This window comes from Marmota monax, unplaced genomic scaffold (genome assembly GCF_021218885.2).
Source record: "Marmota monax isolate L192 unplaced genomic scaffold, Marmota_monax_Labrador192_F-V1.1 WCK01_AAM20220418_F8-fsc00049, whole genome shotgun sequence".
NCBI lineage: Eukaryota > Metazoa > Chordata > Mammalia > Rodentia > Sciuridae > Marmota > Marmota monax.
This window is the reverse complement of record NW_026694221.1, coordinates 11,584,174-11,599,713: the sequence shown is the minus strand read 5'-3', so window position 1 is coordinate 11,599,713 and position 15,540 is coordinate 11,584,174. Positions and strand designations below refer to the sequence as shown.

General features: G+C 34.7%; 1 pseudogene; it reads right to left on the bottom strand.

Moving 5' to 3' along the window:
• Positions 1 to 1,991: 1,991 nt before the first annotated feature.
• Positions 1,992 to 2,091, bottom strand: LOC124108135 (U6 spliceosomal RNA; annotated as a pseudogene).
• Positions 2,092 to 15,540: the final 13,449 nt, after the last annotated feature.

Here is a 15,540-nt window from a genome sequence, read left to right as displayed (position 1 = left end):
AAAAAATAAAACACTGAAAAATAAAAATTTAAAGATAGGTTGTTATTGAATAAAATAGATCTAGTATTAACTATGGTTTGTTAGATTAAGATCAAATAACAAGTGCTCATACTTAGAGATACTTTAAATAATACTTAATTTTATTTGTTGATCCATTTATATATAAGCCATTGAGGAAATTAAATTATGAGCTAGTGTTGATTCAGATCCTTTTTATAAAGATAAAGATTGTGGCATTCATTTTGAGATAGTAGGCAGCTACTGTACATAACAAAGACAAGAAGAAAAGAAAATGGTAGTGATGAAAGGTACTTGATTGTTAAGGGAAATGAAATGAAAGACGACTTCTTTTTTTTTTTTTTTCCATTTTCCACCATTTGTTATAGGTCCTCCTCTGAATTACCTTTAGTGGAATTATGGTCCTCCTATTTTCTGGGTTAGAGTTAAAGATTTGGGCATGGAATCCCATCAGTTCCTTCAATTTACTGCTGGTGTTCCAATATATATCAATATATATTCTTGTCTGCGATCTCCCCCTAGTGTTCTGTAAGTTGTATTGAATATTTTGATTTAATCTATACAGGTTATCTAAAGCATATTTTATGCCCAAATTCTTATTTGTTACCTTTCTAATCTTCTTACTCAATATGGCTAAATACTGTATTTTCCCAAGATATATTCAAAATGGGAACTTATAAACATATCCTTCTGTCCTAGAGGAGGGAATCACATTATTTTGTTGTTTCTAGGATGGTACAGCAAGAGCTTATGAGGAGAATAGGATAACAAAAACTTTAGCACATATATTACAATTCACTTAAATAGTGGAAATGGAAACAATCTAAATAGAGTGAATATTGTATGGGCAATCTTTAAAAAATTATTTTATTTAATGTTTTCACAATTTGATTTTCTTTGTGGCTAAGCAGGAATTCATATATTAAATTCTCATTTTGGTATTTTGATATTACAAGGGGCTAGTATTTGCTAGTTTAGTAGCACATGTAAATCAGAGACCCCCCCCCCAAGACCACATGCAGCCATTTGGTTTAAGGTTTTATTCAAAAACAATTAAGACCTCTGTCACTGTCCAGATATCTGCTTTATTTTACTTGATAAAATCCAATCCATTTGAGAAGAATGTTTCCATGGTTTGTCTCAGTGACATTTTTCCCCTATGTAATGCCTAGTTTATATCAGTGTGTACTAATAGAGTCTGTTTTTATTTTAGAAATTCATGTTTGAGTTCAGGTTTAAATGAGCGTTGACTATTTCAATGGGTGGTGATTGGAGGAGAAGAAAATTGTACTGTTTGCTTTTGTTACCGCTGTTGACCGGTGACGAGTTCTTGCTTCCCCAATGTTGAAGAATAACACCAAAGAAGCACGCCGAGGCAAGGTCAGAGTAGAAATTAGAAGTTTATTAAAGGACAGCAGAAAAGACTTCTCCCGGAGGAAGAAGGGGACCCAAGAGGTGGAATCCGTGGAAGTGAGGTTGTTTCCCCTTTTTATAGTTTTGGTGATGGAATGTAGGTTGAAAGGCCCGAGGGGTGGGACACAGGTGGGCCAAAGAAGTAATCTGGTCAGGAAGGACTTCTGAGTCAGCACCTTTTTGCTGGGGGCTGTTCATTAACATTTCTTTGAGGTTCCATGAGTTGTCCTGCTTCCCGGAATCATTGCCAGCATGGCCTCCATTTTAGAATTCACTCGGCATTAGACCCGATTTATCTAACTACACTGACTACCTAACTTTAAATCTGGCTTCACTTTTATGACTCATTTTCTGGCCAGTTAGAACATTTTTCTGCCTTAAAAATTTTGGCAGTCTGAAGTCAAGCACAGTGTAATCCCTGCAACTCAAGGCTGAGACAGGAGGATTACAAATTGGAGGCCAGACTCAGCAATTTAGTAAAACCCTCAAAAATTTAGTGGGGCTGTGTCTTAAAATTAGGGAAACAAAATAAAACAAACAAATAAACAAAAAGACTCACAAAGGACTAGGGATATAATTCAGTGTCATCCTTGCGCAGGGGCCATGCTAATCTTCTCTGTATCGTTCCAATTTTAGTATATGTGCTGCCGAAGCGAGCACAATAATTCAGTGTTAAAGTGTCTCTGGGTTTAATCCCCAGTGCCAAAAAAGAAAACAAAAATTCTTTTCTTTTTGATAGTCTTGATGTTTGAAATATGGGTGGGTTTTCTATGTACAATTTGTACAATATTTTGGCCAAAGAATGACCTGAATGATTTTCACACCTTTTAGTGTGATGTACACAACTCTATTAAGAAATTTGTCATAGGCATAATTGTGTTCTTCCCTTCCCTAGTGTCATGCAAAATGATATAAAAGATAAACTTGTTACTCTTATGCCTGAAAAGGAAGTTAATTACTAAATGTTGCATTGTTTAGAGACACTTAAGAACACTGTCAGAAACAACTTGGAAGTGAACAAGAGCAAATAAGCAGATAAACAGATTTAGTAAGCCCACTGTGTGTGCCACATGCAGGCTGAAACCTGTTTTGTTTGGCTTGTATATTGCCTTTACAAAAACCCAAAAGCTGAAGATCAGATCCAACAGTAACTGCTTACCTCTCCTCATGAAGATAGTCAACTGAAGCTGAATTACAGCTGCCTCATTTAGTTGTAGTTTGCCTTGGCCTCTTGGTTTTGTATATGGCAGAACTAGCAAATAAGACTTGGAAATTTTTACCTATCTTCCTATGGAGCAAAGAATTTTTTGCTGTTTCTTTTTCCTTAGCTGGTGATAAAGGGTGGTAATGGAGACCCACTATCTGGAACTAATAAATGAGATTAAAGTGATATTATTTGTATTACTCGGATTGAAATTCTCCAGCTGTGATTTGCATATGCCTGTTTTATATGCCTTGTGACTTTCAAAGATAAAAGTGAAGAGAGTTGTGGTTAACAGTTTGTGGCATTGGGCTGTGTAAGCCTTCTTTTTCTATTCATTATTGGTAGTAAGGAAAAGGCTTATTTCACTACCCCAATTTTTCTTCTGAAGTTAAACAAGTTGCTGATGGTTGCCATCTGACTCTTAAGAATTTTAACGTCTTCTCTTTATGAAAAAAGGAAGTGTTTTCTAAAGTTAACTTTATAGAAAAAATTCTGAGCACCTATAAACAGTGGTGATTTAAATTGCATTATTTGAAGATAAAATTAGAAAATTTAGCTCTTTAGTCTTTAAAATATATTCAGATGTACTTTTATATTTCAAAATTATATTGAGGGGCTTTATAATATTACTGTTCCATAAATCTCTGTTAAAGGGGGAAAATGTGTGCTTTTGCAGGATGTTTTGATAAACAAGAACTCCCTAGGGTCTGTTTCTTCTTTAGGGTTCATATCCTTAGGTTTTTCTTAAAGTTGGCTCATGGGAGCTGATTATAATTCTCTTCCCTTGAGTTCTGTTGGGCAGGTATGCACAGGGACCATGTCTGTGGTGCCTGATCTAATTTTCAGTTTCTTTTTTCTTGATGACTACAATTGAAGATGATAAATCTTGTGTTGTTTTGTTCTTTCAGTTACTATGTTCTTGGTGCATATTGAAGCAGATTTTGACATTTACTTTCATCATTTTTAACTCATTTTTAATATTGAAGTTTTAAATATTTATAAAAAGAAAAAAATTAATTTGTAAACTCCAAATTATGGTTAGTCTAGGTTCAGTTCTTTTGTGAAAATAGTTCAGTATTTACAGAAGAATCACTAACATGTTAGGAAAATGTGTAGAATGAATGTCCTGTTTCTTGATAATTAGAATAAAGTTATAAGGTTTCAAAATATGAAGTTTTCAAAATATGAAGGATGAAGAAGGAAGAAACTTGAGATTGAGCCGCAGTTTATAACTTGTTATATTCAGGAAACCTTATATTGGCATTATTTGGAAGAAATCAGATGATATTTTACTTACACAAAACCAAAATTCCATCCCAGTACAGTTTCTCCCTTTAGAATTTTTGTTAGATAGACTTTCCCATTAATATTTTGTAGTGGTGGGTATTTTTAATGACATAATATATCTTTAAAGTGACCAAGAAAATATGAATTTTTTATTCTGTTCTATCAGAAATGGTAAACAAACCAGAAATCTGTATTCAGGATTCTTTCCTTAGTATTTGTAGTCGACACATTTATAATAGAGAACAGAAATACATGTAGTCTTAAGAAAAGAATTTTGGTTAATTTTGATTTTGGATGGTATTAAGCCATTATTTCATTTTAATAGGTATTATTCCAATGAAGGCAGAAGTTCTCCTGACAAATTCAGTGTAAATGATATCATCCTTATCGCTCTCAATGTAGGTTGTTTATTAATTTATAAACATCTTTTATCTGAAAATTATGTTAAAGGAAAACACCTCAAACTGGATTTTATGATAAATAACTAAGAGAATATCTTTCATTTACTTAACATTTTAAGTTGTAGTGATGTTTGATGAATTTGGTAATCTCACAATAGCCAATTACTAGCATCTACTATACAGAAGGCAATGAAAAGGGAAAAATGTGTTATCAGTGTTCCTATTTTGTTCCTATTTTTTAAACCCAGTGATTATTTGTAGAATTTCATAACATTTACAGTAGCTATATAAAAACTAACTACTCATGAAAACACTTTGCCATATTAGTTTGCAAGGAAATTTTAGCTAGGTTATAGCCCTTTAATAGTTGTATTTATTGTTTTAAAATAAATTTTCCTGATGATAAAAGTAATACTTGTAAAACATTAGAGAAGATATAGAAAAACAAAGTAACAACACTAAACCCAGTATAGTTACTATTGTTTTAATTAATATTTTCCTTTCCAGTGCTCTTCTCCTGCCTAACTATGTAAGTATCTTTTTCATTATTAGATTGGCTTTTTTCGAGAAATTTAAAAATTATGTGATAAAAATGTAGTTATCCCTCTAGTAGTTTCTTCATGTCATCTTATAATAAACAATGTATTAATATCAAATTTTATTTTATTAATATGATCAATGAAATTCATATAGATATATGGTTATCATGGCACAATTGATGATGGAAAGCAAGAGTAATGAACACTAAGGACATTTAAAATATAAATAAATATATAACTGTGTAACTTTTTATTGTGAAATCACTTAAATTTATATTTATAAAATTAAACTTGGGTTTAAACAAAATTAATGTTCTGAATTCTGTCATTTTTATAGTTTCTTTTAATTTTATTTAGTAAGGTTAACATAATTTTTTTTGTTATTCAACTATTTCCATTTTCAATAAACAAAGACTAATTTTTAAAAATAGTAATCATTAATTAAGAATTATGCAAGTTATCTAAGATTACAATGTCAATATCCTTTAGATGCTTTAACTTTTTTGACTTAAACCCAAATTAATAAATTCTGCTTTTTAAACATGTTGTAAAGAACTTTATTTCTTGTTTATCTAAGCATAGATTTCTAAAAGTGATAGGAAAAAGATTTTATGCAGTCTTCTGCTCTTCTTTGTTTTATTTACATACTTGAGTAAATAGTAATGAACTGCCTGCAATTGGTATGAACTTAAAATAAACCACGATTATTTGGTAAACACCTAGAAGTGCCTGATGATTATTGTCTGAATGAATGAATTTGGGTTTTTTTTTTTTTTTTGGTTCTCAGAGGCTCTTTTTTTTTTTTTTTTGAGAGAGAGAGAGAGAGAGAGAGAGAGAGAGAGAGAGAGAGAGAGAGAGAGAGAGAGAGAGAAAGTTTTTTAATTTTCGGCAGACACAACATCTTTGTATGTGGTGCTGAGGATCAAACCCGGGCTGCACGCATGGCAGGAGAGCGTGCTACCGCTTGAGCCACATCCCCAGCCCCGAATGAATGAATTTGTTTTTATCATTTTCTTTGAAATATGTAGTCAGATACTCCAGTCCAAAAGCTGTTTAACCATATAATAGAAAAACAACAACAAAAATCTTTTAAAAAAATCTTTTAATCAGGATGAAGCCTGTATCAGACAAATCTTCTTTTTCAAGTTTTTTACCATTTAATAAAATTCAAGCATTTATAATATTATTTTATCCAGTTGAATTTATTTTTCAACTTTTGAAAGATTATAGAATATTAATCACTAATTGATAAATTTAAAATTTAAAGAAAGGCTTGTATTATTGATTCTTATTTTATATTTATTTCATGCATGTATAATTTCTTGTTGTGTCTTGTTTCCGTGGGGGATACAGTAAACTTGTTGCTTTATTTAGCAATGAACAATAGAGTAACATGTATACAATGTTTCTGCTAAGGGAGATCCATTATATACTAGTGCCCAAAGCTTTATTGATTGTTCACAAAAGTACCCTCTGCCCAGCTTGCATCCAAATTCCAGACTCCAGTCTTTTCCTCTCCCAACTCTCCCCAAACAAACAACAACAACAACAACAACAACAACAAAACCAGGTGTTTGCATCATTTATACCAATAGGCTAGGCAGTGAACTATAACTCAGGGAATGATTCAAGTGCAAAATTCCCACATGTGAGCCTAAGAATAACCTTGTGAGCAGGACTTTCTAAAAATAGCTTATTCAAATCTGTTGTATGACTCTTTTAGGCTCAGATTCATGTGTTGAAAAGGAGTGTTCTAGTGTTTTACTCTGTAAAGTGGTGAATACAAATATTAACAAATGACATTGAAGTCCTGTATATAGCTTTGGTTCAAATATGTGAGTTATTCAGAAATGTCCTTAAAAGTGATAGCACAGTCTTAAATTACTAAACATTTTAGTAAAAATTTAAAAGTTATATTTTTATTTCTTTTGAGCTTTTGTGTAATATAAAATGATTTGTCAAATAGCTATCATCTTTAACTTGCTTGAATAGCCAGCAACATGTGTGTGTAGATGCTTTGAAAATTATCAATAAAATTTTTCCTCTTTTGATTTTCTTTTTTATATTTTTTTTTCAACAAAGTTTTTCACAGATAAGCATTTCTGCATTTTTTATGTTCAATATAAAAGTATTCCATGACACAGCCATTGTCCTAGCAATCCTGATATATTAGAGTGTTGAAGAAAAAAATTGCTTTTATTGTACTTCTAAAAAAATTTTGAGTTTAGTGTCTTTAAAGATTTGAAACATTATTTTCATCTTGTACAGTGAAATAACATTCTATATATATGTATATGTATGTATATATATTTGTGTGTGTGTATGTGTTTGTGTGTGTGTGTGTATATATATATATATATATATATATATATAGAGAGAGAGAGAGAGAGAGAGAGAGAGAGTGTACTTGATGAACCCAACCCAATTCCATCTTAAGTTTAAGATTGGGAGCCATATCATCATAAAGTCATGAAAAGTTAATTTCTGTTTTGCTATAAATTACTGTGATTTCTAAACTTGTTTAGAATTCCTGCCTGTGCCTTGAACTCACCCATGCCTGGCTTTCCCTGACCAGATAACAACCCTCTCTAAAACCTTAGTGGTACCTCATAAATTCTAATGTTGGGATCTAAATTAATACCTACCTTAAAATGTTAAGCCATGTAGATCATTAGCCTACTATCTGCCTTTGTATTCTGCTTGTCAAAATAGTGTTATCTGTAAATTTTCAAGACACCCCCCACCTTTGCAACTTTTTTGTGCAATAATACCTTGTTCCTGGAGGTCTGGGGTCCTGATCTTTTTGTCAGGGTTGGTACAGACAGCTGCTGATCAGCTCTTTCTTTTCTTTTTTTTTTTCTTTTTCTTTTTTTGTGCGCAATACAAGCTTGCTTTAATTTGATTTAAATTGGAGTCAGTGGTCTTTTCTTTGCATCAGCGTTCAACATACTGAGACCAGGGCAAAGGACAGGTAGCTTATTATCAAAGAAAAGGAAATGGGTAAATAGCAGTCTGATCATCACTTGCTTACTAACAACCTCCATGGGAGAGGAAGAATCACATTTTCCAACACAAGCAATCACCCCCTCTCTTCCTGCCCTTTTGGTGAGGTAGGCAAGATAAAAGGAGGAGGGGACATGAGAAGAAAGGAAACTTAAAATCTATAAAGATGCAAGACACCCCCACTCCCTTGGGCAACAGATCTGAACCCACTCTTCTGGACTCCAGAGAAGGTCCCCTTAACACCCTCTCTGTTCTGTCTTTTAAATAAAACTTTTTGCTCTTGCCTTGCCTTTTCTTGGGTGTTCAATAATTAACACCAGGAGATCAGAAATCCCATCCTGATTTTCAAGACCAGTTTCAGTTCTTTAAGAGTTATATAAACCTTGAATGTATCATTTTGTTTTAGCTGGATAAAAGCTTTGTAAAATAGAGTTGGTAGTGTTTTCCCCATTTTATGAATAAATTAACTAGATTTAGATAAATTGAAACAGCATCCAAGATCTTATTGAAGCCAGAATTAAACAGGCAGTCAGTATAGATGGGTAAATGGACTCAGGTTGGATCAAGGAGGCCAATTTGGAGTGTAAGTCTGGGAAGTTGGAGACTGTCCCCAGAGGGATTGAAATGTTAATTCCTTCAGAGACCTTCCTCCACCCTTATTAAGAACTTGTTCCTGCTCCAACCTGTTGCTAAGGTAACCTGTCCCAGGAATTGCCCCTTCCTACAGGGAGCCATAAGGTTATTAATTAATGTGTCCTGGGTTCCTCCATCCTGCCCTTCCCACTTCAGCCCACCTGTTTCCCAACTTTTGGCCATCCCACTGAGTATTCCTGGACCTAGTCTCATATGCAGGAAGAACAAAGCAATCCTAAGACATATAAAAAGGCAGAACACTCCCTTCTTGGGATACCAGGATACCAGCTATGGCCTCCTTCTCCCTCTCAGGAGAAGTCTATGTTACCTCTTTTTAAATAAAACCTGCTTTATATGCTTGCCTCACCATGCTCTAATGTGCATACTTCAACATGTGAGGAAGCAGAACTTGTCACCAACAACTGGCAGTATCAATATGATTAGTTAATTACAGTTGGGATGAATGAAAGTTTAGGATTTTTGTCTATTGCTTACTTACTTTACTTTGATTGTTCATTTTAGTTGGAATTAAATTTCATAATTATTGGCAAAAACCAGAAATGAGAGACTACAGTATAACATAAAATTTATATACTTCTGTTTCATAAAATTTGTTTCTTATTCACTTTAAAATATTTCAATCTTTGACTTCAAATAATGCCTTAGATTTTATGGACTGTTTTATTGACTTAATGGTTACATATGTTCAGATGCTTATGAAGCCAGAATTAAACAGGCAATCAGTATAGATGGATAAATTGAGGCAGATTGGATCTAGGAGGCCAATTTTGAGTGAGTCTGGGAAGTTGGAGACTGCCCCCTGAGGGATAAAAATGTTAATTCCTTCAGAGCCCTTCCTCCACCCTTATCAAGAAATTGCCCCCTGCCACACACACATGGAGCCATAAGTTTGTTAATTAATGTGTCCTGGGCTGCTTCATCCTGCCCTTTATCCTCAGCCCACCTGTTTCCCAACTTTTGGCCATCCCTTTGAGCATTTCTTTTTTTTTTTTTTTAATTTTTTATTGTTGGCTGTTCAAAACATTACATAGTTCTTGATATATCATATTTCACACTTTGATTCAAGTGGGTTATGAGCTCCCATTTTTACCCCATATACAGATTGCAGAATCACATCAGTTACACATCCATTGATTTACATATTGCCATACTAGTGTCTGTTGTATTCTGCTGCCTTTCCTATCCTCTACTATCCCCCCTCCCCTCCCCTCCCCTCCCCTCTTCTCTCTCTGCTCCCTCTACTGACATTCGTTTGTCCCCCTTATATTATTTTTCCCCTTCCCCTCACTTCCTCTTGTATGTACTTTTGTATAACTCTGAGGGTCTCCTTCCATTTCCATGCATTTTCCCTTCTCTCTCCCTTTCCCTCCCACCTCTCATCCCTGTTTAATGTTAATCTTCTTCTCATGCTCTTCGACCCTACTCTGTTCTTAGTTACTCTCCTTATATCAAAGAAGACATTTGGCATTTGTTTTTTAGGGATTGGCTAGCTTCACTTAGCATAATCTGCTCTAATGCCATCCATTTCCCTGTAAATTCTATGATTTTGTCATTTTTTAATGCAGAGTAATACTCCATTGTGTATAAATGCCACATTTTTTTTATCCATTCATCCATTGAAGGGCATCTAGGTTGGTTCCACAGTCTAGCTATTGTGAATTGTGCTGCTATGAACATCGATGTAGCAGTGTCCCTGTAGCATGCTCTTTTTAGGTCTTTAGGGAATAGACCGAGAAGGGGAATAGCTGGGTCAAATGGTGGCTCCATTCCCAGCTTTCCAAGAAATCTCCATACTGCTTTCCAAATTGGCTGCATCAATTTGCAGTCCCACCAGCAATGTACAAGTGTACCCTTTTCCCCGCATCCTCGCCAGCACTTGTTGATGTTTGACTTCATACTGGCTGCCAATCTAACTGGAGTGAGATGGTATCTTAGGGTGGTTTTGATTTGCATTTCTCTGACTGCTAGAGATGGTGAGCATTTTTTCATGTACTTGTTGATTGATTGTATGTCCTCCTCTGAGAAGTGTCTGTTCAGGTCCTTGGCCCATTTGTTGATTGGGTTGTTTGTTCTCTTATTGTCTAATTTTTTGAGTTCTTTGTATACTCTGGATATTAGGGCTCTATCTGAAGTGTGAGGAGTAAAGATTTGTTCCCAGGATGTAGGCTCTCTATTTACCTCTCTTATTGTATCTTTTGCTGAGAAAAAACTTTTTAGTTTGAGTAAGTCCCATTTGTTGATTCTACTTATTAACTTTTGTGCTATGGGTGTCCTATTGAGGAATTTGGAGCCCGACCCCACAGTATGTAGATCGTAGCCAACTTTTTCTTCTATCAGACGGCGTGTCTCTGATTTGATATCAAGCTCCTTGATCCATTTTGAATTAACTTTTGTGCATGGCGAGAGAAAGGGATTCAGTTTCATTTTGTTGCATATGGATTTCCAGTTTTCCCAGCACCATTTGTTGAAGATGCTATCCTTCCTCCATTGCATGCTTTTAGCCCCTTTATCAAATATAAGGTAGTTGTAGTTTTGTGGATTGGTTTCTGTGTCCTCTATTCTGTACCATTGGTCCACCCGCCTGTTTTGGTACCAGTACCATGCTGTTTTTGTTACTATTGCTCTGTAGTATAGTTTGAAGTCTGGTATCGCTATACCGCCTGATTCACACTTCCTGCTTAGCATTGTTTTTGCTATTCTGGGTCTTTTGTTTTTCCATATGAATTTCATGATTGCTTTCTCTATTTCTACAAGAAATGCCACTGGGATTTTGATTGGCATTGCATTAAACCTATAGAGAACTTTTGGTAATATCGCCATTTTGATGATGTTAGTTCTGCCTATCCATGAATAGGGTATATTTTTCCATCTTCTAAGATCTTCTTCTATTTCTCTCTTTAGGGTTCTGTAGTTTTCATTGTATAAGTCTTTCACCTCTTTTGTTAGGTTGATTCCCAAGTATTTTATTTTTTTTTGAGGATATTGTGAATGGAGTGGTTGTCCTCATTTCCATTTCAGAGGATTTGTCGCTGATATACAGGAATGCCTTTGATTTATGCGTGTTGATTTTATATCCTGCCACTTTGCTGAATTCATTTATTAGCTCTAATAGTTTCTTTGTAGAGCCTTTTGGGTCTGCTAGGTATAGAATCATGTCATCTGCAAATAGTGATAATTTAAGTTCTTCTTTTCCTATTTTTATGCCTTTAATTTCTTTCGTCTGTCTAATTGCTCTGGCCAGTGTTTCGAGAACTATGTTGAACAGAAGTGGTGAGAGAGGGCATCCCTGTCTTGTTCCAGATTTTAGAGGGAATGCCTTCAATTTTTCTCCATTCAGAATGATGCTAGCCTGAGGCTTAGCATAGATTGCTTTTACAATATTGAGGTATGTTCCTGTTATCCCTAGTTTTTCTAGAGTTTTGAACATGAAGGGATGCTGTACTTTGTCAAATGCTTTTTCCGCATCTATCGAGATGATCATATGATTCTTATTTTTAAGTCTATTGATGTGGTGAATAACATTTATTGATTTCCGTATATTGAACCAGCCCTGCATCCCAGGGATGAATCCTACTTGATCATGGTGCACAATTTTTTTGATAAGTTTTTGTATCCGAGTGGCCAGAATTTTATTGAGGATTTTTGCATCTAGGTTCATTAGAGATATTGGTCTGTAGTTTTCTTTCTTTGAAGTGTCTTTGTCTGGTTTAGGTATCAGGGTGATGTTGGCCTCGTAGAATGAATTTGGAAGTTCTCCCTCTTTTTCTATTTCCCGAAGTAGCTTGAAAAGTATTGGTATTAGTTCCTCTTTAAAGGTTTTGTAAAACTCTGCTGTATACCCATCCGGTCCTGGGCTTTTCTTAGTTGGTAGTCTTTTGATGGTTTCTTCTATTTCCTCAATTGATATTGGTCTGTTTAGGTTGTCTATATCCTCCTGACTCAATCGGGGCAGATCATATGACTTAAGAAATTTATCTATGCCTTCACTATCTTCTAATTTATTGGAGTATAAGGATTCAAAATAATTTTTGATTATCTTCTGTATTTCTGAAGTGTCTGTTGTGATATTGCCTCTTTCATCCCGTATGTTAGTAATTTGAGTTCTCTCTCTTCTTCTCTTCGCTAGCATGGCTAAGGGTCTGTCGATTTTGTTTATTTTTTCAAAGAACCAACTTTTAGTTTTGTCAATTTTTTCAATTGTTTCTTTTGTTTCGATTTCATTAATTTCAGCTCTGATTTTAATTATTTCTTGCCTTCTACTTCTTTTGCTGTTGTTTTGCTCTTCTTTTTCTAGGATTTTGAGATGAAGTATGAGATCATTTATTTGTTGGTTTTTTCTTTTTTTAAGGAATGAACTCCAAGCAATGAATTTTCCTCTTAGAACTGCTTTCAATGTGTCCCATAGATTCCGATATGTTGTGTCTGTGTTTTCATTAATCTCTAAGAATTTTTTAATTTCTTCCTTGATGTCTTCTATAACCCATTGATCATTCAGTAACCTATTGTTCATTCTCCAAGTGATGTATTCTTTTCCCTTCCTTCTTTTATCGTTGATTTTCAGTTCCATTCCATTATGATCAGATAGGATGCATGGTATTATCTCTACTCCTTTATATTGTCTAAGAGTTGCCCTGTGACATAATATATGATCTATTTTTGAGAAGGATCCATGTGCTGCTGAGAAAAAAGTGTAACTGCTTGATGTTGGGTGGTATATTCTATATATGTCAATTAAGTCTAGGTTATTAATTGTGTTATTGAGTTCTATAGTTTCCTTATTCAACTTTTGTTTGGAAGATCTGTCCAGTGGTGATAGAGGTGTGTTGAAGTCTCCCATGATTATTGTATGGTGGTCTATTAGACTCTTGAACTTGAGAAGAGTTGGTTTGATGAACATAGTTGCACCATTGTTTGGGGCATATATATTTATGATTGTTATGTCTTGTTGGTGTATGGTTCCCTTGAGCAGTATGTAGTGTCCCTCTTTATCCCTTTTGATTAACTTTGGCTTGAAATCTATTTTATTTGATATGAGTATGGATACTCCTGCTTGTTTCCGAAGTCCATATGAGTGATATGATTTTTCCCAACCTTTCACCTTCAGCCTATGTATGTCTTTTCCTATCAAATGCGTCTCCTGTAGGCAGCATATTGTTGGGTCTTGTTTTGTGATCCATTCTACTAGCCTGTGTCTCTTGATTGGTGAGTTTAAGCCATTAACATTTAGGGTTATTATTGAGATATGGGTTGTTCTTCCAGCCATATTTGTTTATTTATGTTACTAAACATGGTTTGTTTTCCTCTTTGATTATTTTCCCCCCTTTAGTGTCCTACCTCCCACTGTTGGTTTTCATTGTTATTTTCCATTTCCTCTTCCTGTAATGTTTTGCCAAGGATGTTTTGAAGAGATGGTTTTCTAGCTGCAAATTCTTTTAACTTTTGTTTATCATGAAAGGTTTTAATTTCATCTTCCATCCTGAAGCTTAATTTCGCTGGAAACACAATTCTTGGTTGGAACCCATTTTCTTTCAGTGTTTGAAATATGTTATTCCAGGATCTTCTAGCTTTCAGAGTCTGTGTTGAAAGATCAGCTGTTATCCTGATTGGCTTACCCCTAAATGTGATCTGCTTCCTTTCTCTTGTAGCTTTTAAAATTCTCTCCTTATTCTGTATGTTGGGCATCTTCATTATAATGTGTCTAGGTGTGGGTCTCTTATGATTTTGCACATTCGGCGTCCTGTAGGCTTCTAGGATTTGGGGTTCTGTCTCATTCTTCAAGTCTGGGACCTTTGAGCATTTCTTGACCTAGTAACTTAGGCAGGAAGGCGAGAGATTAGGGGAAGAGAGCAGGAGAACAAAGAAAGCCTAAGACATATAAAAAGGGTAGCACACCTCTCTTCTTGGGATACCAGGAAACCAGCTATGGCCCCCTTCTCCCTCCCAGTAGTTTTAAATAAACCCTGATTTATATGCTTGCCTGTGTGTTTCTCTAATGTTCAAACCTCAACATGAGAAGAAGCAGAACTCCTCACCAGTAACCTGTGGTATCACTTACTCTGTTCAAGTTATTGTACCAAGTGCTTATGTTTGTTAACATTTAATCTTCAAAATAGTCCTAACCGAGGGAAGGGTAGAATAAGAAAATATTTTTATGCATATATTATTCGGTATTTTAGAGATAAAAAGTCATACAGCTTGAGGTTGAGTATTCTTTTCACCCTGTTACTGGATTGAGTCTGCAAAAAAACAAAACAAAAACAAAACAAAACAAAACAACAACAACAAAAAAAAAAACAGAAAAAAAAATAAACCTGAAACATTGTTGCACAAGGGTTTGTATTTGAGACTTAGTTTGCCTGGTAGGTTGATTTGGTGAGTTTTAGTATGAGGTGATCGAAATCTGATTAATTTACAAGGTTAAAAGGCTGTTAAATATACCATCAAGTACCCTTAACTCCTTGAATTCTATAGGGTAACATTGATGTTTTCATAAATTGATAAATGAAAAAAAGGAGTGGGGGTTAAAGTTGATTTTCATCACTGAAAACAAGGTTACTAAGTCCCAACAAGTATAATTCTGTATACTTAAACACTGTTTATGTTTTCATGAAGTGGTAAACAGATGTAATTAACTGTATACTATAAATAAGTGTGGAAGAGGAACTGTCAGAGATTAGCTATTGGTTGGAGAAAAGTTGGAAAGAAAGTCCAAGAAAACAGACAAGTAAGAAGAAGAATATGAACAAAGAAGAAATTAAATACTTAAGAATACAACAAAAATACAAAACACCATTCATATATCATTGTCCTCCACACACTGATGCATAAAAAACACCCTCTTCCAAATATAGTAGAGATATTAGCAAATCGAAAAATAAAATAAAATAAATCCCGATGGAAAGTCAAACTGTCTCCGTCAGCGTTCAAAAGTTTCTCACTCTGTCTCTGCCACCTCTTGGGATCACCAGGCCCACATCAGCCCTCACAGACCCAGTCACCATCCCACCGATCTGGGCTTCAG